Raw genomic sequence first — 26172 nt, 5'->3', positions numbered from 1 at the left:
CTGGAGGGCATTATGCTAAGTGAAATAAGCCAGGCACAGAAGGAAATACTGCATGATGTTACTTGCATGTGTACTTTAAAAAAAATCAAACTTACAGAGGCAGAGACTAGAGTGGTGGTTACCAGGGATTGAAGGCCGGGGTTCAGGAAATGGGGAGATGTTGGTTAAAGGGGGCAAAGTTTCAGTTAAACAGGAAAAATAAATTCTGGAAATCTATCGTACAGCACAGTGACTATAATTAATAATAAACTGCCCAAAGAATAGATTTTAAATGTTCTCCTATCAAAATTGAAAAGCATGTGAGGTGATGGATATGTTAGCTAGCTTGATTTCATCATTCCACAATGTATACATATTTTAGAACATCATGTTGGACTCCATAAACATTTGTCAACTAAAAAAAAGTAAAAGAGATAGAATGGGATGAGCACTCTAGGAAGAGCACTTTGCAGTTGCAAAGGCCCTGAGGTAGGAGGTGCGGGTCTGTTTGCTAATGGAGGGTAGGCTCATGGGACTGGCATGGACCAAATGGGACAGGTGTGAGAGACAGGCCAGAGAAGTGACAGGCGGGATAGAAGAGGGGAGCTCCAGGTGGACATAAATCAACCTGTTTAATTTGTCCTTTGTTGTGAACAAGACAGGGAGTTAGAGGAAAGTTCTGAACTGAGGAGTGACATGACCTGAGTCACATTTTAACAGGATCCCTCTGGCTGCTTCGTTGGGAAATACCAGAAAGAAGAGGTGCTCAGAAGTTAGGAAGCTATTGCAACAATCCAGGCAAGTCGGTTAGTGCCCAGGACTATATGTGCTTGTGTTTCTTTGTGTTCCAGTCTCCTTCTGCTATAGCTCAGAAAGGAACGCTTGGCAAATTGTACATGCTCCAGAAAAACTTGTTAGAAAATGAAAGCAAGAATGACAGTGTTGTGTGAGTGTGAGCGTTACTGCTGGGATCCAAGCTTCAGCTCCGCTACTGTGCAAGATGTGTGGCCTGGGATAGTGACTTTACCTCTCTGTGCCTCAGGCTCCAATCTGTAAATGGGAATAATGACAGCAGCAACTCCATAGGCTTTTCATTGGGGGTGGGGGCGGGGTGAGAATTGCATGCAATAATGTATATGAAGTGCTTAGAATAAGAGGGCCTGGACCATAATTACTGCTCAATAAATATCAATAATTACCAGTGCAAGAAATGGTTTTATGCACATTTGTTGAAGAAGACAGGAAAACGTTGAGAGAAAAATAAAAATCTCTGTGAATTATTTGTGAATTTGGGAAATTCAGAATATTCACTTTGCTGTATTTCCATTCAAGCCTTGTGATTTTTGTCTACTACATTTTTCTTTCCTGTTATAGCATCAGATGTTGTTTTTGGTGATGTAAGTTACCAGGGCTGGTGGTCTGATCTGGGGGAACTGGGAGGTGAGTTTCAGCCCCCTCCCCCAGATTCTCTCCGTTGCAGAACAGCCCTGTGTCCTCTTCCTTCGATCAAGCTTCAAAGCTTCATGGCAACCACATTTAACGTTTATTGCTAATGTTATTAGTTTCTAATCAGAGCCTACTGCGATTATTACCTAATAGCTATTGCTTTGCACTTCCAACCAGATGTCAAAAATAATGAGCCAATAAGACTGCTATTAATTTAGACTGAATGACAATTTTAGGCCCTCGGAGCTGAAGATTAGGGGCCTTGTAAAAGCAGGGCACAAAATTTGAGTGCTCAAAAGTAATAGCAAAAATGGTGAGAATATGAATTAAAGGTAAGTGTTTCTAATTTACAAATGAAACATACAGCTTGGAATATCAATGTTTCTCCTGCATTCTCCTATGATGAATGGAGCAGTCCTCATGGATCCCAGCCTCTGGGATTTGGGTAGAATGGCTCAGAAAATTTGCTGTCTATAGGAAGAAGAGATGATATTAGCATAGATCTGTTTACCATGGTCTTGTTTGGTTCCAGTGAGAGAATGTGGCCAGGTCAGCAAGTGCCTGGAGAGGAGACCTTCTCCCGGCATCACACATTCCTCCGTGAAACGCGTCTCCATTTTCTGACAGGCTCTGGTGCATTCTGATTGACGTCTAGATGCCTTTCCCGACATGCACCGCATCGTAGATGATTACCCTCCTTCTAACTCACAGATGCTGTCATCCTGTACACCACTGGGTATGGGATGCTTGGGTTCAAATCTTAATTGCATTATGCTCTGAGGGTATGACCTTGAGCAAGATGTCCATCATCTCTGAACCTTAGTTCCCTCCCTTTTTAAGGTGTCCATATTAATAGCACGTATCTTGAAGGATTACCACTGAGCATTGGAAGAAATAGCAGATACAAGGATCTCGGCACAGTGCCTATCACACCAATGAACTGGAGAAATTATCACTGTTGCTTGAACACAAGGGCTCTGTTTCTCCTTCACCTTGATCATTTATTCCCTCTGTTTATTCACGCCTTTAGGTACCTATTTATCAAGGCAGGGGAAAAATTTTGAAAAGTTCACTTCTTTCCTTCCTCCAGTCCTCGTATATTAATTCTTAGGCCCAGGCCTGTTTCATTTCACTGTGTTCTACCATTTTAAAGACAAACATTGTCCAAAGGCACGCTATGGCTCCTTTTGGCATATATCTGTTTTCCATGGTCCTGTTCGGTTCCAGTGAGAGAGTGGGGCCAGGTCAGCAAGTGCCTGGAAGAGGAGACCTTCTCCAGGCACCACGCATTGCTCCATGAAACGTGTCTCCATTTTGCTACCAAGCTCTGGTGCATTCTGATTGACTTCCAGATGCACCAGAGCCTGTCATATAAGGGGGTGGGGCACAGAGGTGGAGACCCAGTCTGTGCTACAATACCGTTAGTGTCTGGTGGGTGTCATGGAGGAAAGAGATCCCCGGTGTAAGGGCGGGGTGAGCAGGGAGCTGTAAGGCTGCAGAAAGAGATGGTGTCCTGTCTGGCCCGAGAAGATGTTGTTGGAGAAACAGGCTAATTGCTCTCAAATGGCTAATTTTTCCACTAGGCATAAAGATACACTCCATGGATGGACATCAGAAATGATGTCCTCCATCCACCTTTAACTTTTCAAGGCCTGGCCCATAAACCCTCCCTGTCAGGCTTCCTGGTACCTCTTCCCTGGCTGCTAGCTGGATGCTGAGGCCCTGGGGGGCTGAGCCACTACTGGTGGGGTGGAGCCTGGGCCTGAATGGCTGAGTGAAACAGAAGTCATGGGATGGGCAGGTGAGCACACGCACCATCATGGTGTTGATGAATGGTGGCACAGGATTGTCTGTTACAGTAGCCAGGCTTCTCTGACTAATGCAGACCAACAGGACTTTTCCAGGTCATTCGAGAAGCAGGCGGAGGGTGGTGCAGCCAGGGGGAACAGCATGAGTCTAGATGGGCATTGTGGAGTGAGATGCCCCCTTGTGTGCTCTAAGAACAAAGGGGACCAGGATTGCAAAACGACATGGTGGGAAGCAGATGGGGAAGGTGGAGGCAGAAGAAGCTGGCTGCAGAGAGGCTGAGGACATGCATGCCATCTGGGGTTACTCAGGAGGCAGTGGGAGCCACCAGGGACTGTTGAGCAAGAGCTCTGATGGAATCTTGCTTTGGACGTGCCATGCTGGTGGCATTCCTTCAATGGAGGTACATGACCCATGCCAGACTGACAAATCAGGAGGCTCTGGGAATGACCCGGGACGCAGCATGAAGACCTGGACTAGGAAAGTGTAGGGAGGCAGGGGCAGGGCTGATTGAGGAATCATTTAGGAGGTCGAATTCAAGGGACTCAGTGGTTGTTTTTTTTAGCATATAGATTTTTGGTGTGCAATATGATGCTTTGATCTATATCTAAATAGTGAAATGATCACTACAGTCATGCAAATTAGCATGTCCATCACCTGCCATCGTTACCTTTTTATGTTGTTGTCAGAGACCCTAAAATCTACTCTCCGAACAAATTTTCAGTATATCATCCAATAACATTAACTCTAGTCCTCATGCTGTTCGTTGGCTCTCCAGAGCTTTTCATCCTGCATAATGGCAAGTTTGCCTCCTTTGACCTACCCTTCTCCATTTCCTCTCCTGGTAAGCTCAGTGGCTGTTTTGAACTGGGGTAGTCTGTTTTGAACTGGGGTAGTTCCTTTTACATCCTTGTATCCACTCCATTTCTATTATATATTTATTTCCTGTTTGAATGTGGGGACACACTGACTAATGCAAATGTTGAATTGGTTCTCGTTTTCTGGTGCATTGTTGCTGGCAACAGAAGATGCTGATCTAGGCTGATGCCAGGCAAACCCTACCTCGTCCTGCCCCTGACACTGCCATCATCCAGGCAGTTCTAAGGACGCGAGCCGAGCACCCAGGTGCGCATTTTCCCATCTCTGCCTTCCATGCTGTGCCCCCTCCATGGATTCTTCCATTAGTGACCCTGGGATTTGAAGACTTGTAGCCTGAGCACTCACAGGGAGGTGTGGGGACTGAGTAATCCTCTCAATTGAGCCTGTTAATAAATTCGTCATCACACTAGAAGAGGGGAAATGATTTTAAATTGATTCGTGCAGAATTTTGATGTGTTCAGCACAGCGAACTCTGCTTTTGGTGCTCTGGTTAAGCGTTGGTGTGTTAATTGAGTCACCGGTTCAGCCTGATTATTCTTGCTGCTGTAAAAGTAGAAATCAATATTAATATTTCCTCACTGTTAACTGTCTCTCTAGAACCAATATTTTTTCCCCTCCTCCTCCTATGACTTTGTTATCTTTGCATTTCTAATTGTGTCTGAAATTTACGGAGTGTCTTTTTTTTTTTTTTTTGGTAAAGAACTACAGTTTGTGATGATGCTGCATTTCACGTCACGTCTGGGATCAGTGTTTGTAATAGATTCTCTTTTATGCTCAGCTCCTGAAGAGCACTCTCATTATCTGATAAGAGAAGATGATCTTTGCTGGCCTTTTGAGGTAATGAATCCTTTTTCATTTGTTTTCTTGCACACTTTCTAGGTCAGTGAGCGGAGGGAATTTTCGTCCAATGTGCACCTTGACAGAGCTTCACTGACCACGGGCTTGTGTCTCCCTGCGGCCGCGCAGCGCACCTCGGACCACAGACCTCTCTCCGGAGCCGTGTGTTTGCTCCTCACCTGACAGGCTGTGTGAGAACCCATCTGTGCTTCCCCGGGATGTCTGACTGCATGCACCCCCCGACTGTGCATGGGACCCCTGCTGGGCCTGTAGGTGGAATTATTTCTCAGCTTTAATCTGAGTACATAATTGAGGCTTGTGCCAGCAAGGACTCCCATCCCTTTCTTTCCTCACACTCCACACGTAGTGCTGCTCAGTGATTTTCCTGTTCCTCTAAGAACGGCTCCCACCTGCTTAGAGTGTAAGATTTATCTCCTTAGCACGCCGTGGGAAGTCTCCTAAAATCCATCCACTGCTTATCTCTTTGGCCTCATCTCTCAGCCCCCTGTGATGAAACGCTGATCTCCAGTCATGCAGAGGTGCTTGCAACTTTCTGAAAGCTCCTTTCAAAGGTGCCTTTGCCTGCTGTTCCCTCTTCCTTCAGGGTCCTTCCCCGCTAGCCACTGCTCTTGGCTAAGTTCTGAGAGGTTGCCTCCACCTCCTGGGAGTGTTGGCCATTTTCTCTCTTCGAGGTTCTTATTGTCTGCCTTTCTCTCTTTCTCTATTAGACTCTAAGCTCCCATAAAGTGGGGCCTCTGTCTCACCCACATCTCTGTGGCCTCCATCTAGCATGTGTCCTAGATGTGCTGGTCAAGGCTTGCTGAGAGCTGCCTTTTCATGCATATTATGACAATTCAGCCCAATGGCAAGTGGCTCGCTTCATCTCCAACACGCTCCTGTCAACCATCCTTTTCCCTGGCTCTCTTCAGTTTAACCCTTTGTGGGCATACCATCGTGCATTAGTTGGAATCAGATTGATACTGGAGGTGCTTTTATTTTCCAGAAATGTCTGGGGAAAGTCTGCCTGTGTACTTTTCAAGTATGTCTGTTGGAGGAAAAGTTTTCATCATGCATTTATTCTTGTATCGATTGCACAAAATTGCTTAAGGTTCTCCTCTGTGTGTGGTTTCTTGGGAGCTTGGACCACTTTACATGATGAATAAGACAGAGTAGAGTCCCTGTTAGGAAACAGGCATTTATAGAATGCTATGGGTACATCAAGAGCCACCTGATGGAAATGGGTCACAGCTGGCACTCCAAAGGAGGCAACGTTTGAGCTGCGTTGGAAGGAAAAGCAGGCATTTGCCAATGAGGACTTGGAGGGTTCTCCAGGAGCAGGGCGTGCAGAGAGCCCATTGAGTGGAGACTTGTAGGGAGCCATGGGGACTTTGGTTTGTCTTAAGGACAACGTGTGTTTGTGTGTACAAGGCGGGGGGCGGGATGAAGAATGGCAGCTAAAGCTGAAGAAGTGAGTAGAGGCCAGATCACAGGCTCCTCCTTGTGTCCTGGATAAACATGGGGACGCTGGAGGTTTAATCAGCGGCATGGCGTGGTAAGATTTCCAAGTAGAAAGATCATTTTGGTGGTGAATTGCAAGGACTGGCCGATTCCCCTGGTGGTAGGAAAAGAGGTGACCAGGCTGGTTTCCAGTGGATCGGGGCTGGGGCTACACCTCTGGGTAGTGGTTAGGAATAAGCTGAGGGACAATCTCAAGTCAGGCTCTGCTGTGGGGCATGTGTTCCCTGCCGAGTGTGTGAGATGTGAGTGCCTGCCCTGCCAGCTGTGCTTCCTTCCCCTGTCTCGCGGTGCCGGGGGCTGAGCCCTGTGACTCCAACTGACGGCTTCATTTCACAAAGTAAGCATACCATGCAAGTGAACGGTTTCAGAACTACAGCATTACAGGATAAGAAAACCTCGGTAGCCCTAAGTCTATGACGCTCCTGAAGCAAACAATTCTCTGAAACATTTACCCAACACCTCAGAGCTCCCCGCAACAGGTCTACCTCTTTGGAAAGGTCAGACTTTTTAAAGGTTAATTGTTACCCTTAAGAAAAATGCAAAACAAACGGCATGGCTGCATATTTAATAGGTGTTTGGTACAACATTTCCCAGAAGCACAATTCCTGACGATTTGATTTTTAAAAAGAATGGTCTAGAAATAAAGTGCCCTTGGCAACTTCTGACTTGAAGAAAGTGAATATGCCACCTGTGGTTTAAGGAGTATTATTATTATACGTCTGAAATGTCCTCTCCCTCCTCCCCTTTCCCCAAAGAAAACAAACTGAGTCAGACAGTAATTTGACCATTGCTAAGTCCTGGGTCTTTGCACAGTGGTGGCTGAACAGCCGAGCACAGAGCAACCTGGATATCTCATCCTTGGCTGCCTTCTCTTGCCTACTCTTTCTCCCTCAGCTTTCTCCTCTGCTCCCAGCATTGACCAGGCCCCTGTCTGAAGCCGAGCTCTCCATCGGACTCCCCAACACCTCCCACATAGCTTACGAAAGAGCTCTCCCCGGACACCTTGCTGGCACCTCAGTGCAGTTTGTCCAAACCAATTTAGCGTCTCTCTTTTCCATGGCTCTGGTTCTGCCCTTAACTTCTTCCCTCTGCTGAGCTCTCCTCTCCTCCCCGCGCTCATCTCGCCTCCAGCTTGGATTCTCTAGTTGTTTTCTCAGGACTCATTGTTCTTCTAGCACTCCGTCCACCCTGGTGCTGGGTCCTATTGAGCTGTTTTCTCCCAGTCTATCTCAGGACTGTCTGTTTTCATTGCGGCAGCCACGACTGTAGTCGAAACCTCTCTCCTGGATCACTGCAATAACTTCCCGATTGTCTCTATTACAGATCATCCATTTTACCCACTGACACAGGACATTTTCTGGAAGATCCATTATGATTCTGCAAATTCCTTGATCAAAATTTTTACTGTTTCCTTACTGTCTGTGGTATGAAACTCAGAATGTCAGTGTTCACTGCCTTTCTACCTTAATCCCTTACTACCTTTTCTTTTCAGTAACCTTCATCACCTCCAAGTGGATGGTCTCCGTTTTCCAAGCTGGCAGCCCACCCCCTCCCTCTGTGCCTCTACTGCTGCTGTCCACACACCTGGGATGCCCTCTGCAGCCTGCACAGGGAGTCCCCCCTCCTTCAAGCATTGGTCAGAGGCCCCATCCTCCTAGGAGCTCCCTGGTCGTTCCAGTCTGGTGCATTCCTAGAGTGCCATTTCTCACAGGTCCCTGGGTACAGCAGCTGTTTGTATCTGTTGGTTATTAATCTGGGGGGAACGGTGGCATATTTGTCTTATAGCCCCACAGGCAAACTTTCTGAACCTCTGGTTTTTAGTCCGTAGAATGGGTATAGCCATTCCTTCAAAACAGGTGTTTGAAGACTATTCAATATTAAAGCTTAATATGTATAAGTATGTAAAGCTCCTAACAGAGTGTCTGGAACATAGTAGTAAACACACAATCGTTGTCCATAGCAGGTACGGCCATTTTCAAAGGAAGGAAAAAAGGAAAAGAGGAAGGAAAGAAGGAAGGCTGAATAAAGGAAGGAAGAAAGGAAAGAAGGGAGGGAGGGAGGAAAGGAGGAAGGCAGGAAGGCAGGGTGAGAAGAAGAAAGGAGGGAAGGGTAAGAGAGCTAATTTTCAAGCACTTCCTTAACTGTGCCCCTCCCTGCAGTCAGACCCCCATGCCTTTACCTGAACACGCGGCCAGGCGCTGAACACCCTCTCCTTCCAGCTCCAGATGTTTTCCTGCAGCTCTCTACCTCGGCTGGCCTCTTTGCAGGGAATTAACGGCCTCTCCTACTTGCTGGCTCACAGTTGCGCTGGGCCAGTGGGGCGTCTGGAAAGGAGAGAGAGAGACAAGGTATTTATTCCTGACTTCTTCCCTCTGTGGTTGCCCAGGCTGGCTGTTCCCGACCGAAGGCCTCCTGGCCTGACGCAGCTGCCTTTCCTCTTCCAGCGGCTGCTCCTGCCCCTCTTCAGGTGAGGAACACGCTGGCTTCAGGTTGTGACTCACCCCGAGCAGCTTGTAGATTCCTTATTCCCTGCTCACAACGTGTAGCCCTTTATTAAACACCCCTAACACGTTCCAGATAGTCTTCCTTCCAAGGCCCCAAGGAACACACTGCATGCATGCTTTGTGTTTCAAATCTCAGAAGCACTGTGTCAAGCAAGAGAAGCCACCCAGGAAAGCTATGTGGGTGAAGTCAAGAACAGGCGGGACCGACCTACTGTGGTGGAAGTCAGAACACTGGAGGTTCAGTTTTGGATTGGAGTTGACTTGAGGAAACTTTCTAAGGTTTGGAAATGCTCTGTATCCTGTTTAGGGCGGTGGTCGTGTGAGTATATGCAATTGTCAAAACTCATTGAACCCATACACACGTTTTATGGTGTCTAAATGATACCCCAATAAGAAGTAAATACATACGATTACAAAGGAAAATAATTATATTAAAATGTGATTATTAAGATGTCCAATACAAAGAAGATCCTTGTAGTTCCTCAATGCATACAGCAACACACGCTTCAGAATCCTAGGCTCCAAAACCCCAAAGATGCACTGTCTGGATGGATCTCTAACAAAGCAACCCCTGTGGGTGCAGCGCCCATCTTGCTGCCTAGTACTGCATGGGATATTAATCTGGAATCCTTGCACGATCAGGTGTCACACTGAGTACAGGCAATGCCTTTTCCAAAGGAATGTATGACTCTCAGAAACAGAGACATGGTCCCTGGCACAATCCCAAGCACAGAGTAGGTACCTAAAGCTTGAAACCAGAAGTCAGCCCTCACTTAACAAATGGAAGAAGAGTCAAATGGATTCTTATTCCGGGCTAGGCAGCAGGTTAGCTACTAGAAGAGCCTATTCTTCATTTTTTAAATTGAAATCTCATAAACTCAGAAGACTCCTCGGCTGTTGGAGGTTTAGATGAATCTGGCTCACCTCTCAACCCCAGGGGTTCAAAGCTTGTGAAAATGCTTTTTTTCTCCAGAGATGTCCCCGTCTCTACTGCCTTGGCTGTGACTGTCACCTCACCACTACCTCCATGGTAATCTGGGCTCAGAGGTCTGCCATTTGGGTGAGAAAATCCGCTCCAGCCAAGCAATGTGTGCTGAGTGGCTTCATGAAGGACTTTAGGGTGCCGTGGTGCAGGGTTGCCGCTGACTGTCTGATTATCATCAGCCTCCAATGTGCTCCCTGCATGCTTGCTTGCAGTCCACTGACTCCTTTAACTTAAATCCCAGCGGGGGACCTTCTATACCCTGAACATTCACTTGGGAAGTGGAAACTATTTCCTCTTCTTCTCCCTCTGCTTCTCCTTCTTCTTCTTCTTTTTCTTTTTTGAGACGAAGTCGCGCTCTGTAGCCCAGGCTGGAGTGCAGTGGCTCGATCTTGGCTCACTGCAAGCTCTGCTTCCCCGGTCCCAGTTCAAGCAATTCTCCTGCCTCAGCCTTCCAAGTGGCTAGGATTATAGGCATGTGTCACCACGCCCAGCTAATTTTTGTATTTTTAGTAGAGACGAAGTTTCACTGTGTCGGCCAGGCTGGTCTTGGACTCGTGACCTCGTGATCCGCCTGCCTTAGCCACCCGAAGTGCTGGGATCACAGGCGTTAGTCATCGCACCTGGTCAAAACTATTCCTTCAACTCTCCCCCAACACAGGGGCCTATTTCTGACTTTAAAAACATTTTTTTTCAGGGATCAACCAAGCTAGGCCGTTTTGCCTTTCATACAATTTCCTGAAATTCCAGTGAATAACTTTTTTTTTTTCCTCATCTTCTGGTATCTTGTGATGGTCCCAATGCAGGTGATCTGTCCAGGGGATGGATGAGGAAAAGACAAGAAATGATGCCCAACTGTGGCCTCCAGACTGACGCCTCCTGACACCGCGTACTCGGTAGGTGACGGGCAGTGTGCTCTTCCGAGACTGTATCTGGGGATCTGTTTCCATGCTACAGGCCAGTAGGGGACATATCTTGTCCCTTCTACACAGGGCTTCTCAGTCAGGCTGGGCTACTCGTGGTCAGCAGAAATGTTCAGGCAACTGGGATACAGAAAGAGCTGCCTGAGGGTGTGAAGGTGGCGAGGAGGGCCATGGAAGTTCCAGGCTGAGACTTTGGCAACTCCTTCTACCCTCAGAGCCAGGGTTTACAGGTTTACCCACCCATCTCTGCCCCTTCCTCCAGGAGCTAGGATTGGGAGGGGGTACCTGGACTAACAGGCTTTTCTTCATTCTCTGACCTCAGTTTCTGGAATTCTTTTGGGTGCAATGTGCCCCAAGATGTCCATCAAGAGCTGAAGGCAAAACAAATGGAGGGCAGCTTCATCTCCCCAAATCTTTGAGGAATATTGTATTTCTTGCCTCTTCTCCACAGTACTTGGGCTCTGATGGGTCGCATGTGGTAGCTGCCTGTAGGGTCACACCTGCACCAGGGGGATGGGTGCAGTGTCTCTTCAGAGCCTCTGGCTTGCTCTGAAGATCCCATCTGACCGGAATGGGAAACCTAACAATGATCTTTTCCTGTTGGGAGTTCAGCCTCCTCCATAAGTTCTGGCTCTGGGGACGTAAGCTGAAGCTTCCAGACCTCCGCAAGATTTGTCTCCTGGGGACAGCAGATGACCACCACCTTCCATCTGTCTTCCTAAATGAGCAGGAATCAGCAATTCTTGTGTGGGTTCAGTGTCTCTAGGGATGCCTTGCCGGCGGTTGTTTCCCTACTGCCTTGCTCCAGTGGGACCTGGCCTTCCAAACTGCAATCAGGAGGAGCTGGCATGGAGCTTACCGCCAAGATCTCAGGAGGTTTTATACCTCGAGGTCTCTTCTTCTTCTTCATGGTGCTGTGTGCTCAGAAACCTGCCACATAGATCACAACACCGTGCACGTGCCTGCATGCTTGAGTGCTGTTGGATATTCTTCCCCGGACACAGGGAGAGTTATGACTCTTTGACCTTGTATAATTTTCAATTCTGGACCATGCAATTTTTCTATTTATCACCATTGCTTCTCCACATCTGAGGCCTGACTCCCTGGGAACATTTCAGCAGCTCAGAATCCTCCTCTTCAATCTGGCTCTGCCTTCTCACAGATGCCATATGTTGGCTTATGTCCATGTGGCTGTGGCCGGTGGTTCCCAGCTTGCCTGGCAGTTACTCCTGAGGAGGACACCAGGCTCTGAGGAGTCTGCCCCAGCCTTTGAATCAGGAGAAAACCCCTTCTCAGTGATCAAAGTTTTTTGTTTTTTTTTTTCAGGATTGTGTGTCACTTAAGAAGCTGCAGTAATCACCCATGGCCAGGATTTCCTCTGGTTGGTGGGTTGATCAGTTTATTTCTTGTCCTGCAATACCCTGGCTAAGACACCACAGAATGCTTTTTATGTATTGCTGTCTCTACCTGCCTGACCTGTGTGTTACTCCACACATTTTTGTGTGAACCTCAGGGTTCTGTCACCACTCTCCCCTGGTCCAAGCATCAGCATGGCCCATGCAGAGACAGTCATCTTTCTTCCTCGAGCTGTAGGTTCCCTGGTCTCACAGTCAAGATGAGGGTGCACTTAGACTCACTATTAGACTCAAAATACTGCATTTTGCATTGGGGGCCAGTTTATCTGCTAGTCCAGTGCCCCAAGGCTGCCCAGATGTCACTTGGGGCTGCTTTAGATCCCAAATACTTAGGGAGACGTGACTCAAGTCTTCAGTCTCATGGGCTATATGAGCCCAGAGTTCTCCCCACCATTCCTGTGAATTCTAAAACTTGGGTCCTCAGAGTCCCCTTTGCCAATGGGATGCAAATTTCTGCTAGTTCACAGATTTCCTCCAAAAATTTTACTGAAAGCTTATATTCTGCCACTTCCGTGCTTTTTGTTTGCTTATTTGTTTTGTTTTTCATTTTTATTTTTTAGTAAAAAGTAGTTGCTATAGGCAGGTCAGCTTTCCTTATTTTCCTTTTCCTAATTATGATGATATAGTTTTATTTCTTTAATTAGCTAGGTATTTTTATGTTAGACTTTGCAGCAGCCTCAAGTATTATTTCAGATTTGGTAGGCAGCGTTTCCTGCACAGGTAGGTGTGAATTTATAAGCATGGAGGTTGGAGGTTAGTGATGATTATTTAACACTATTTGGCTTAACAGATGTAATCTAAATATAGATAAATGAGAAAAATGAGAGTTAGAACACCTATTTCTGCTATTTGAACCAACAATCCCATTACTGGGTATACGCCTGAAGGATTATAAATCATTCTACTATAAAGACACATGCACATGTATGTTTATTACAGCACTGCTCGCAATAGCAAAGACTTGGAACCAATCCAAATGCCCATCAATGATAGAGAAGATAAAGAAAATGTGACACATGTACACCATGGAATACTGTGGAGCCATAAAAAGAATGAGTTCATGTCCTTTGCATGGACATTGACGAAGCTGGAAACCATCATTCTCAGCAAAGTAACACAGGAACAGAAAACCAAACACCACATGTTCTCACTCATAAGTGAGAGTTGAACAATGAGAACACGTGGACACAGGGAGGGGAACATTACATACCAGGACCTGTTGGGGATGGGGGGCTAGGGGAGGGGGAGCATTAGGAGAAATTCCTAATGTAGATGATGGGTGGATGGGTGCAGCAAACCACCATGGCACGTGTATACCTATGTCACAAACCTGCACATGTATCCCAGAACTTAAAGTATAATTCAAAATAAAAAAGAAAAACAAAAAACAAAAAACAAAAAAACTCCTTTTTCCATATTTATGTATGTTTCTTCAAAAAGTACAATGACTTTTCTTCCTCTGCTTCTCAAACTTGTTTTTATTAAAACCATTGCATTCTTATTATTAAGTATTTACTATATGTGTATTTTAAACAAGACTTATAATTGGATTAAATAAATATGTAGTAAGTTGCAATTGGGACTTTATTCAAATTTCCAGATATTTTAAATCACCACTTAATGGAATCCTGGCTCTAACATTGAGGCATAAGTATTCTTCACACACTGCTTTCTAGGCAATGTTCTTTCCAAACATTCAGCCTTTCTGAAGACTGGATGTGACTGTTTTTTATTTTTATTTTTTTTTAAGATGGAGTTTCACTCTTGTCGCCCAGGCTGGAGTGCAATGGCATGATCTCAGCTCACCACAACCTCCGCCTCCCAGATTCAAGCGATTCTCCTGTCTCAGCCTCCTGAGTAGCTGAGATTATAGGCACATGCCACCACACCTGGCTAATTTTTTTTTTGTGTGTATATATACATATATATACACACACACATATATATACACACATATATTTCAGTAGAGACAGCATTTCGTCATATTGGTCAGGCAGGTCTTGAACTCCTGACCTCAGGCAATCTGCCTGCCTTGACCTCCCAAAGTGCTGAGATTACAGGTGTGAGCCACCACGCCTGGCTGGATGTGATTCTTTACAGGAATTTTTGCTGAAAAACTTTTTATTTAACTGCTTAACCTGAGTAAAATAAGAATAATGATGATAATGATAATAATTTCAGCCAGATGTAGTGGCATGTGCCTGTATGCCACAAAGTCTGGAGACTGAGGTGAGAAGATCATTTGAGCCCAGGAGTCCAAGTCCAGCCTGGGTAACACAGCCAGACCCTGTCTCTAAAACATATAATAATAAAATAAAAACAAATTTTGCTTCTTTAACTCTTTCCATGAGACTTAGAAGAAAACGTGTGCATAGCTTTCTGTTCCCTTCCTAGCCAACAGAACATTTCCTCCACAGTTTTGTGATTAAAGAACATGATGTCCACCATATTTTTAAGTGATAATCTGCTTGTATTTAGTGGTGTATTGCCGCCTTTATCTCTATTTCTCTACAGATGCATTTTTCAAATGTAAGATGTCTATACCATTTTGTCTTCTTCTTTACTCACTTATCCTAAACGTATTCCAGTGTTTCTCCAGAGTCTTCAATAAATGTAATTATTAACACCCATAATCTACCATTCTAGCTGCATTTTCAACAATCAAAACTTTTATTTTCCCTTTAACATCTATAAACGCATTTGCACAAAAAGCTGCTCTTAGCCTATGGTTTTAGGTGAGCTGCCTAGGTTGGGTTCCCTACTTTGCTTCACACCGGCTCTGACTTTGTGGAAGTTACTCACCACCCTAGAGTTCTCATCTGTAGAATGCTGGTAATAATAGTGCCTTCTTCATTGGACTGGCTTGGGGATCAAATATGTAATTACTTTGAATGCCTTTGGATCAGGGTCTGGCACAGACTAACCCCTCAATAAATGTTGACTATCACTGTTTTCCCATGCTTACTCTTATTTTTGCAAATGTCTACATTGGAAATAATCACTAGTTCCCCAGGCTGCCTGTAGGTCTCTGTAAGTTGTGCAACATATACCCTTAATTCTTTTCACTCTTCACCGCTGGTGGAGAATCCCCTGGAAACTCTACTTTCTGATTTAAGTGGGTTTCCAGGCAGAGTAAATTAAAGTGTCTTGGTGTGGAGACCACCTGGCCACCTTGCCTTAATTACAGAAGTAACAATAGCATTCCCTAAGAAGACAGCTGCTGCTTCTGAAAATTTAGGTGACATGTGCCTTGTGGAACATGCTTTGTGTGACAAGAAGCAATTGAATTTCTTTGCAGGTAGACACAAGCAAAGAGGCAACTAAGAAATTAGAAGATTGTATAAGAAGCTGCATAGAATCACAATGACTGTGTTGTCCTGAAACCAACCCAGGTGACTTTCTGAACAAATTGGTGTTCAATTAATTTACTGTTAACTAGTACCCCTATAAATAGCTACATTGCTTTCTAGTTCCAATTGGACCGTTACGAAGTTTGGCAAGTTGAATTTCTTTTCTCTGTGTCTCAAATCTGCCATTCTTCAAATGGAGAGAAAGAATCTGTACTTCACAGGGAGTAAAACACTTTGAAATGTAAATATAATTTAGATGCATATATACAATAAACCATAAAATATTATGCAAATATCTTATTAACACTGTGCATTTTCTTTGAAAGGAGGTAAAGGCTGAGATTATTTTCATTCACATTTTCAGGGTGCTCATCTTTCAATTAAAATGAGGAGTAGCAGTTTTTGTGAATGAAGAAAAGTTTGTTCAGATATAGATTTAATTCACACGATAGAGGGACCCTGTGGAGGTCTCTGTATAATATAATACCATCCTTTCTTTTCAGAGATGTCTTTACTTTTCAAAGACCACCTGGGTGAGCAGGGGAGAAGACCAGGGTGAGACTCACAGACCTTCCCCTACTGTGTGTTGCTGAGGCTGTACTTTGGGTAAATTTCATTTTGAATCAGCAAAGACAAAAGGTATTGCATGGTAGAAGCACAGTGGATTTAAAATTAGAAGACCTGCATTTGGTGTGCTTCTCCTGGGCAATTCTCAACACATTAAGAATCTTTCCCTAATGGCCTGCTCTTCTATCTGCTTGCTGATTTTCTCTGAAGTGCACTGCATGTCCACGTGGTCCCGATCCCTACCTACTTCTCTTCTGACTGTCACTTGGATTCAAATATAACTACCTTTTAGTTATAACTATATAAAAAAACTATGAATGTAGCCTTTCTAGCTAGCTATATTGCTTTCTAGCACTTTTGAATGACAGAATTACATTTTTGTTTAATCACAGAGATTATCGTGTACCTAAGTTTTTCTTTACATGTTAATTTAAAACTAAGCTTTAATTGAAAAAGAAATCTGATATTAATTAAAGCAGAAATTTTCTTGCATGCAATCAGATTCTATCAAAGACTTAAGAAATTATTCATTTTTAAGGAAATAAGGATAGGTTTTAAAAATACAAAACATATATGGAAACAGTTTGTTATAGGCTGAATTGCATCCCTCCAAGTTCATGTGTGGAACTGCTAACTGCCAGTGCCTCATAATGCAACCTTACTTGGAAAGAGGCTCACTGCAAATGCAATTAGTTAGGATGAGGTCATACTGGAGTAGGGTGGAGCCCTAAGCCAATGTTACTGGTGTTTTTATGAAAGGATAAATGTGGACATTGACACACATACACAGTGCACCACATCAAGACGAAGGCAGAGATCGTGGTGACGCATCTACAAGCCAAGGAGCAGCAAAGATGGTCAGAAAAACACCAGAAGCTGGAAGACAAGCATGGAACAGGTTCTGCCTCACAGCACGCAGGAGGAAGCAAACCTGCCCACACAGTGATCTTGGACTTCCAGCCCCCAGAACTGTGAGACAATACATTTCTGTTGCTTACACCACCCAGTCTGTGGTAGTTTGTTATGGCAGCCCTAGCAAACTAATAACAGATTTTGGTAACAGGAAGTGGGAGGCTTCTGTAACAAATAGCTAAAAATGTGGAAGTGGCTTTGTAATTTGGTAATGGGTAGAGGTTAGAAGAGTTCTGAGACGTTTGACAGAAAAAGCCTAGATTGCCTGTGGGAGACTGTTGTAGAAATATGATTGTCAAAGGTGCTTCCAGTGAGGCCTCAGATGGAAATGAGAAACCTGTTACACGAAGTTGCAGGAAAGAAGACCTTTGTTACAAAGTGCAGATAACTTGACTGAACTGTGTTCTATTTATTTGAAAAGTAGAACTCATAAGGAATGAAATGGGATATCTAGCTGAGGATATTTCTAAGCAAAGTGTTGAAGACGTGATCTGGCTTCTTCTTGCTGCTTTTGGTAAAATGCAAGAGGAGACAGGTGAATCGAAGAAGGGACTGCTTAGTAAAAAGAAATCAGCACTTGATGTTTCAGAAGATTCTCAGCGTATCCAGATAGTGTGCTCTGGAAACAGGGCCAAAAGTGTGGCTGGACAACCGTTTGCCAGAGAGACTCAGTGTGCCACTTGTGGATCCAGTCAACCATCTCAGCAGAAATGCTGCCAGCTTGGACTGAAGGGACAGAGATGGGATGAAACGAAGAAAGGCTGTCAGGCTTCTGGGATTCTGCAAGCAGGAAATGGGCTAATAGAGCTACTCAGCTGCAAACATGTGTTATCCTTCCAAGAAGGGAGGAATGACCTCAAAGGCAGTTCAGGTGCTGGCAAAGCTGCCGTCAGGTCCCAGAGGGCAGCATCCTTCACCCAGGCGTGGTACTTGAGGCCCCTGTCCCTTGCTGCTTGCGACTTGTTGAGTCACTGCTGACATGGTCAGTGAGTACCTGGTCTGGACTCTGCTCTCTCTACCTTGACCTCCTAGGTTTTATTCTCAGCTTGGTATCTGGGTTTTGATATGGGTGCCCATTTGATTGGCATCCTTGGTGAAATTTAGCCATTCTTTTTCATCCCTCTTTGCTCTCTTTTATGTTTCTGTTTTGTGTTGTCCTCACTGAAATTGTTGTTTGTGGCAGAAGACTTACAAGGTAGAATGTAGGTGCAGACTCTGTAAGCTTGTTGGTTGAGCCAGCCTCACAGACTGGTGAGTGTACAGTTCTCTCTGGGCTGATATCCACCTGGATGAATTTTGCTGTGAGTGACTAATAGAACTGGATGGGATTCTCCTTCCATCTCAAGATTTTGTCTAAGTGCTTGGCTTGGCTCCACAGAGAGTGTTCTGGCTGGCTTTTGTCTTCTGGTGGTGCAGATGGTCAAGCTTGCGTTGGGAGGAGGACAGTCATCATGCTGGGGACTCGAGACATGAAGTGCTCCAGCCTCACATTTCTACTGACCACTGCTAGCACTCGTGGGGTTGTCCAAGTAGAAATCCTTGCCTCCTCTAGGAAAAACTCCTGCTTCTTATACTTACTCTCATTACAATGCTAATTCTTGTGCCCATCTCTAAACGACGTAACTTCATCAAGGATAATTTGAGTTTTCAGTGGCCACTCTGGGGAAGACTTGACTAGAACAAAATTGTTCATTTGAGAAGTACTTTAGAAAAAAAAGGAAATAAGTTTTCTCAGGCCCAATGGGCAGCATTTTTTAATTGGTATGCAAGGCCTCCAAATGAAATTCTGATTTAATAATTGCTTCACTAAGAGTCTTTGGCTAAAGTTAATGAGCAGTTTGACTAAATTAAGCAACAACAAAATAGACTCATTTCCCTGTTAAATCCTTTTCCATCCTGTCTTCCAGTTGCTTCCCTCTACTAAACTCTCCTTCATTCCCCTTACCTTTTTGATGTCTCTCCGTTCTCACCCCTATCAACTCCTCCCTCATTATACCCCTGTTCAGACTCCCTCCCTTTTACCGAGACCTCAAACTGTAGGTTGCTTCTAAACTTCCACCTCTCCCATGAGCCAGGTATGCAGGGAATTGTAGAATTTAAGCCTTGGACCTGAGCTGAATTAAGGATTTCTCTAAATTCAAATTAGACCAGCAACTATTGATAGAAGAAATCAGAATTATTTTGAGTGCATATGAGCCTGCATTGCCCACCCTATATCAACCTCTTTTTTAAATTGCTTTCCTAAATGCTTTAATTTGAAAAAGGAAGAAATGAGGGTGAGTCATTTAAAACAAGTGGAACTCAAAAGCCAGACTGGTAGAAATGGGGTAAGTTGTGTTGCTCTTTAAAATTCTCAACCAGGGCTTGGAGAAGCACAATGGCTAGCAGTGCTTAGGTTAGTGACTTGGTTAGTCAATAGCCAGGAATCCAGAAAATGTTCAATTGGCAGGTTGGGCACTCTTGGAGGCACCAGGGAATACCTCTACTCAGCCTATTGCTCCTTAGGATAAAGCAAGATAGATGATATCTTCTAAGGCCTCCATAGGTTTAGATCGACACCCATCCTCATGACTCTAGCAAGCTTTGGATTCTGACAGTGGAACTGTAAGTGCTAGTGTGGGAATCCATGGAGAGGTTTGGGGGAATTTGATGGTGAAGATAGAGTGAACCATGAGAAATTGTGCATAAAATTATATGTGTATGTGTTCCTATGCACATTTTCCTGAGGATAGAGTCACAAGAGTTCATCAGATTATCAAAAGGTCCTGAGGCCGGGCGCGGTGGCTCAAGCCTGTAATCCCAGCACTTTGGAAGGCCGAGGTGGGCGGCTCACGAGGTCAGGAGATCGAGATCATCCTGGCTAACACGGTGAAACCCCGTCTCTACTAAAAATACAAAAATTAGCCAGGCACCGTGGCGGGCGCCTGTAGTCCCAGTTACACGGGAGGCTGAGGCAGGAGAATGGTGTGAACCCAGGAGGCGGAGCTTGCAGTGAGGAGATGGTGCCACTGCACTCCAGCCTGGGCAGCAGAGTGAGACTCCATCTCAAAAAAAAAAAAAAAAAAGGTCCTGAGTCCCCAAAAAGGCCAAGAACTACTTCAGTTTAGGTTATGGCCGAGGCTTTGGGGTCTCCATAAATTTTCCAGTCTGAGTCCTTGGAGGTTCAGATTCTCCCCGAGTGGATGCGCCTCCCAGAGCAGGAGTCACATCAGAGAGGCACTTTGTAGGACCATGTGCTGTCTGAGCTGCCCTGTCTTCAGCCTCCTCCAACAACAATTACCAGCCAAGAATTTTGTATCCAGCAAAACTAAGCTTCATATATGAAGGAAAGACACAGTCTTTTTCAGACAAACAAATGCTGAGAGAATCCGCCACTACCAAGCCACCACTACAAGAACTGCTAAAAGGTGCTCTAAATCTTGAAGCAAATCCTAGAAACACATCAAAACAGAACATCTTTAAAGCATAAATATCACAGGACCTATAAAACAAAAATACAATTTAAAAAAGAAAAACAAAAAACCAAGGTATACAGGCAACAAATAGCCTGATGAATGGAATGGTACCTCACATCTCAATACTAACATTGAATGTAAATAGCCTAAATGATGCCCCACTTAAAAGACACAGAATTGGAAAATGGATAAGAATTCACCAAACAACTATCTGTTGCCTTTAAGACACTCATCTAACACATAAGGACTTACATAAATGTAAGGTAAAAGGGTGGAAAAAGACATTTTATGCAAATGGACACCAAAAGTGAACAGGAGTAGCTGTTATATCAGACAAAATGAACTTTAAAGCAACAGCAGTTAAAAAAGACAGTTAAAAAAGAGGGACATTATATAATGATAAAAAGCCTTGTCCAACTGGAAAATATCACACACCTAAACATATATGCACCTGGCACTGGAGCTCCCAAATTTATAAAACAATTATTAATAGACCTAAGAAATGAGACCACAACACAATAATAGTGGGGGACTTCAATACTCTGCTGACAGCACTAGAGAGGTCATCAAGACAGAAAGTCAACAAAGAAAAATGGATTTAAACTATACCCTAGAACAAATGGACTTAACAGGTATATACAGAACATCCCATCCAAAAACCACAGAATATACTTTTTATTCAACAGCACGTGGAACTTTCTCCAAGATAGACCATACGATAGGCCACAAAACAAGCCTCAATAAATTTAAGAAAATTGAAATTATATCAAGCTGTCTCTCAGACGACAGTGGAATGAAACTAGAAATCAACTCCAAAAGGGACCTTCAAAACCATGCAAACACATTAAACAACCTGCTCCTTAATGATTTTTTTAAATAGCAAGAGAAGCTCTTACTCTGTCACCCAGGCTGGAGTGCAGTGGCATGATTGTAGTTCACTGTAGTCTTGAATTCCTGGGCTCAAACAATTCTCCTGCCTCAGCATCCAAAGTAGCTGGGTACTACAGGTGTGTGCCTCAATGCCTGGCTTTTAAAAAAATTTTGTAAAGATGGGGTCTTTCTATGTTGTCCAGGCAGGTCTTGAACTTCTGGACTCAAGCAATGCTCCCACTTTGGCTTCCCAAAGCACTGGCATTACAGGTGTGAGCCTGGCCTCAACTTGCATAGATATTGGTCAAACCTCAGATGCTGAAGCCTAGATTGCAAAAGTTGATTATAGTGACCTGGAAAAGGACTTCAGAATACCTTTTTCTATAATAAACTCAAGGCTCTCCCCTGCCACCGACCTCCTGCTCCGAAAAAAAGCCATAACAATAGGTCAGCATCTTCTAAAAGCCACATCTGAACTATTTCTAGTAAAAATGGTTTGGATTGTAATTAAATCATGAAAACAGAAAAGATGCAACTATAGAAGGTTTTCAGGACAGACTAGAAAACACCTTCTGACAACATTCAGGAGTTAAAGATGGCACTGATGTAACAGTGGCCGTTTCACTTCGTTTTGTCCTTGGAATCAAATTTGAAATTAGAGACCTAATTCAAAACCAGAAATTAGAATGAGAAATAGCCTCTTCTCTGGGACCGCAACACCTTGGAGAGCATTTTGAAAGAGTTTTAGAATAAATACGAAATAAGAACAAAAATAAACTTATACTCTGTAAATTAGCCAGCTAAGTGGCCCACTTTCTAATCATCTATCTACTGATGAGGACACTTATTGAAGGGACACTGGAAAAAAGAGTCTGGTCATGCAAAGGAAAAGCAAGACAAGAAAAATCCTTCAATTCAGATCAATGAGCATGTATCAAGGAAGGAAAGAACTCAGTGTCTTGCTTTACCCTTAAACACTCAAGGTGAATTAACTATAAATACAGATGGTCAGCCTCCTCAATTCCTGATAAATATGGTGCTACTTTTTCTACATTAAACTCTGCCACCTTTGTTCAACATCTTCCCCAGAGTAAACATACCACACAGGTATTAGATATTTTAAATAAACTATAGCTTTCTTCTGTCTCTCAGCTCTTATCCTGCTCTGTGATACCAACCCCTGCAAATTTAATAGGAAGATACTTACCTTGCAAATGGAATTGTCATATGATATGCACACTCGAGGGACTGTTACTGGAGGCTTTAGAGAACTCATTTGCTTATAATTGGTGTATTTCTGATATGGTTGTACTTTTGCCTTCTCTATTTTGTTTGATGAACATTGCAAATAAAGATCTTGAGACTATACTTGACATTCTGTGGGCTAAACATTCCACTGAAATAGGAAAAATAATTGGAGCAGGACCTACTAAAGTTCAGATAGATCTTAACAAACTGTTGTAATTATTTCCCCAATATCCCTTGAGGCCAAAAGCAAAAGAAGGACTCAAATCTATACTTAAAAGACATTTATCCAAAGGCCTTCTCGTATCCTGGACTAGCTACTACAATACGCTTGTTCTGACAGGAAAGATATCAAGTGGATGAGAATATTGACTTGTCTAAGACACCAAGGCCACCAACAACATTGTTATTCTTCAATGTGGTAGCCTCTAACCCAAAACCAATAATGTCGTTAATTCTGTCTGAAACCTCTTGCTTCACCATAGTGTATCTTTGTTCCATATTTCTGCAGTATGCCTCTAGACCAGGGCAGCCAATATCTTTTTGCCTTTACTTGTGAAAGACAGCACAGACCTGGAGAGTTATGTTCTAGAGATTTTAAAACGTGATATTTTTCCTAGGTCTTAAAGACTGAAAAGATCTAAATTTCTCTTGTGATTCATGTTGCCATTCACTGCTGCAGTACTCTAAGTCCTGCCTTTCACTTGCCTTTACCAGAAGAAGGGGAAACCTCATGATTGTCTTACCTCATTTGGCGAACATCCTGTGTCTCACTCTGATTTATTGGAGACTCCCGCTGAGAACCCTGACCTTGGATTATTGGTTGGTGAGTCATGCTTCAGAGCTGGAAATGCAGATCAAGCAGAATGCGCTATCACCAAATTAAGCAGTCCTCTGGAATATAGCTCTCTACCTGAGGCAAAATAAACTCAGATGGCAGAACTTCTTGCCCTTAGTAGAGCTTATCAACTAGCCAAAGAACAGAGAGTAGACATATACAGTCAACCCATATGGTGTGGGCTCTGCAATCCTGGATTCAACCAAGCATGGATTGAACATATTCAGAAAAAAACAATTCCGCAAAGTTCCAAAAAGTAAAACTTGAATTTGCCGTGCCTGACTACTCAACGAATCCACTCAAATGCAGTAATGTGTTGGCATTATATTAAGTATATAATCTAAAATCTCTATAATCTATAATTTCTATAATTAGATCTATAGGTATGTAATCTCTGGTAATCTAGAGATGATTTGAAGTATGTGGGAGGATCCGCTTAGGTTATATGCAAATACTATACTATTTTATATAAGGGACTGGAGTATCCATGAATCTTGGATTAGTGTTTTATAATGGTGCTGGAAGGAACTATCTTAGCCCTTTTTTTTTTTTTGCCCTTCCATCTTTTCCTCCGTGTGAGGACACAGCCTTTGTCCCCTCCAGAGGATGAAGCAACAAGGCGCCATCTTGGATGGAGAGACCTGGACCCTCAGCAGACACTGAACTCAACAGTGCCTTGATCTTGGACTGGAGGTTTTATTGGATACACAATTCATTCCTATAGTAAATGATTATAAGATCTAAAGTAAGTTTTAGTAAACTGAGCAAAGGTAGAACATTGGTAAAAGTTACAGCTTTATATCAAAATACATCCATGGGTACAGTCCATCTGGTTGGACTCACCTTTACTCTGAGTCATGGGCTCCAGGCAGGTGTGATATGCACAAACTCACTTTCTCTAATCTTTTCCTCCTCACCCCTTTGCTTTTTCCTTTAATCATTACTCTCCTCATTTTTTTCTTGTGACATTTTTCTTACCAACTTAAAATATTTAGTGCACACTATAATGTATGCATGCACACATACACACTTTTTTTCTAAGTGGGAATCACTTCCTTTGCAATGCCTTCCCTGACATTTTTTTTTGTCTTTGGTATACTCCTTCTGTAGTTTACTTTTGTGATACTCTGCACCTCTCTCTCCTATCATTTGTCCTAGTTGCAATTTTGTACTTATTTTTTGATGATCTGATTAACATTTTCCTCCTTCAGTAGGCTGGAACTACATCTGCTTTTTTCATGATTTAGCACCAAGCTTGATTCAACAAATTATTACTGAATTAATGAAATAAAAGTATTGCAATCATCTAATTATGGTAGTTCCCTATTTTCACATCTCTTTCCTCATTAGGCAATACTCAGAAGCCAGGGTTGAGCCTGACACACAGTGGATGTTGAATAAATGTCCGTTGTTGAAATGAACCAGTTGTATCTGTCTAGTGTTGTTCATTATCCCATTTTTAGGGGGAGCATGAACCATTGAAGTACCACCGTACCTGACCGAGGAGATGCAGATGAGGAATTACAAAGGAAAGATGTGGCTGCATCAGAGAAGCCTGCTCAATTTTTTGCAGAAGATGAATGATTAATTCATCACCTGCCGAGACACTGGACTTATAATCATTTTCTTTCTAAGGTGGTTTTACAAATAACTGGTCAGTTAAGAAACTGGGAAATATTCATTATAATATAGTGAAGAAGTTGGTCCAGAAATTAGAGATCTGGCTTCTCCTCTCTATTTTGTCTTTAGCTAAAGATAGGCAAAACTTTTTCACTCTCCGGACTCCAATGTTCTCATCTTAAATAAAGGTTTTGGGACAAAAGTGTCTTAAATTTCTAACCTGAAAATTCTCTTGCCTTGTGAAGGGTGTAACATTTGGGTTTTTATTTGACTTACTTTAGCCACACATTCTTGCAGGTTTCATTTCATGGCCTGAAAAAGTGGAGCGCTTCTAAGCAAGTATTTAGAAGATAGAATATTTCTGGTGTAAAACATGGCCAATAAAACTTAAGTGTAATCAAATTCTCCATATATTTTCATGTTCAACTTGTCTTCTCGAGCTAACTCATCACAGATCACTCTTTACGAAGATATTTATCAATTAATCATATACCTCCTGAATTCTCCGTAAGTATGATGCATGGTATGTGTCTTATGAATTATTTTCTTTAACCCAGTAGGGAAGCATGGTAGTGTAGTGTGTGGACTAGGTTCAAATCTCAGCTCTGGCACTCACTAGCTGTCTTATCATGACAATGGATTTTAGTGACTCTAAATCCCAATTTCTTCATCCAATAAAGGATGATGATGATATCTGCATGATGTAGTAGCCTTTGCAAGGATTGCAAACATTAATGCAGAGCAGGAGAACGTGCACATGACTGAGCTCCCATTATATTCCTGGCACTACAGGTCCATAGTAGGTGCTCAGTCAGCACAGGTCCTTCACCTTCTGCTACACGATAAGGGTTTTGTTTCTTTTTTTGAGACGGAGTTTCACTCATCACCCAGGCTGGAGTGCAATGGCATGATCTCAGCTACTGCAACCTCTGCCTCCCTGCAACCTCCCCCTCCCAGGTTCAAACGATTCTCCTGCCTCAACCTCCCGAGTAGCTGGGATTACAGGCACCCACCACCATGCCTGGC

At 43.5% G+C, this 26172-nt stretch overlaps 1 long non-coding RNA gene across 2 annotated transcripts; it reads left to right on the top strand.

The window, feature by feature from the left end:
• The first annotated feature begins 269 nt into the window (after nucleotides 1-269).
• Nucleotides 270-26036, top strand: LOC103877311. 2 transcript variants are annotated; one of them, XR_002516020.2, is made up of 4 exons: nucleotides 270-5216; nucleotides 15588-15681; nucleotides 16143-16245; nucleotides 24990-26036. It is a non-coding gene; the product is annotated as an uncharacterized LOC103877311 (long non-coding RNA). The 2 variants fall into 2 exon arrangements; XR_002516021.2 differs by lacking the exon at nucleotides 270-5216 and having other exon boundaries at nucleotides 14548-15681.
• Nucleotides 26037-26172: the final 136 nt, after the last annotated feature.

The sequence above is a fragment of the Papio anubis genome, chromosome 10 (assembly GCF_008728515.1).
Source record: "Papio anubis isolate 15944 chromosome 10, Panubis1.0, whole genome shotgun sequence".
Classification (NCBI taxonomy): domain Eukaryota; kingdom Metazoa; phylum Chordata; class Mammalia; order Primates; family Cercopithecidae; genus Papio; species Papio anubis.
This window is presented reverse-complemented; position numbering and strand designations above follow the sequence as displayed.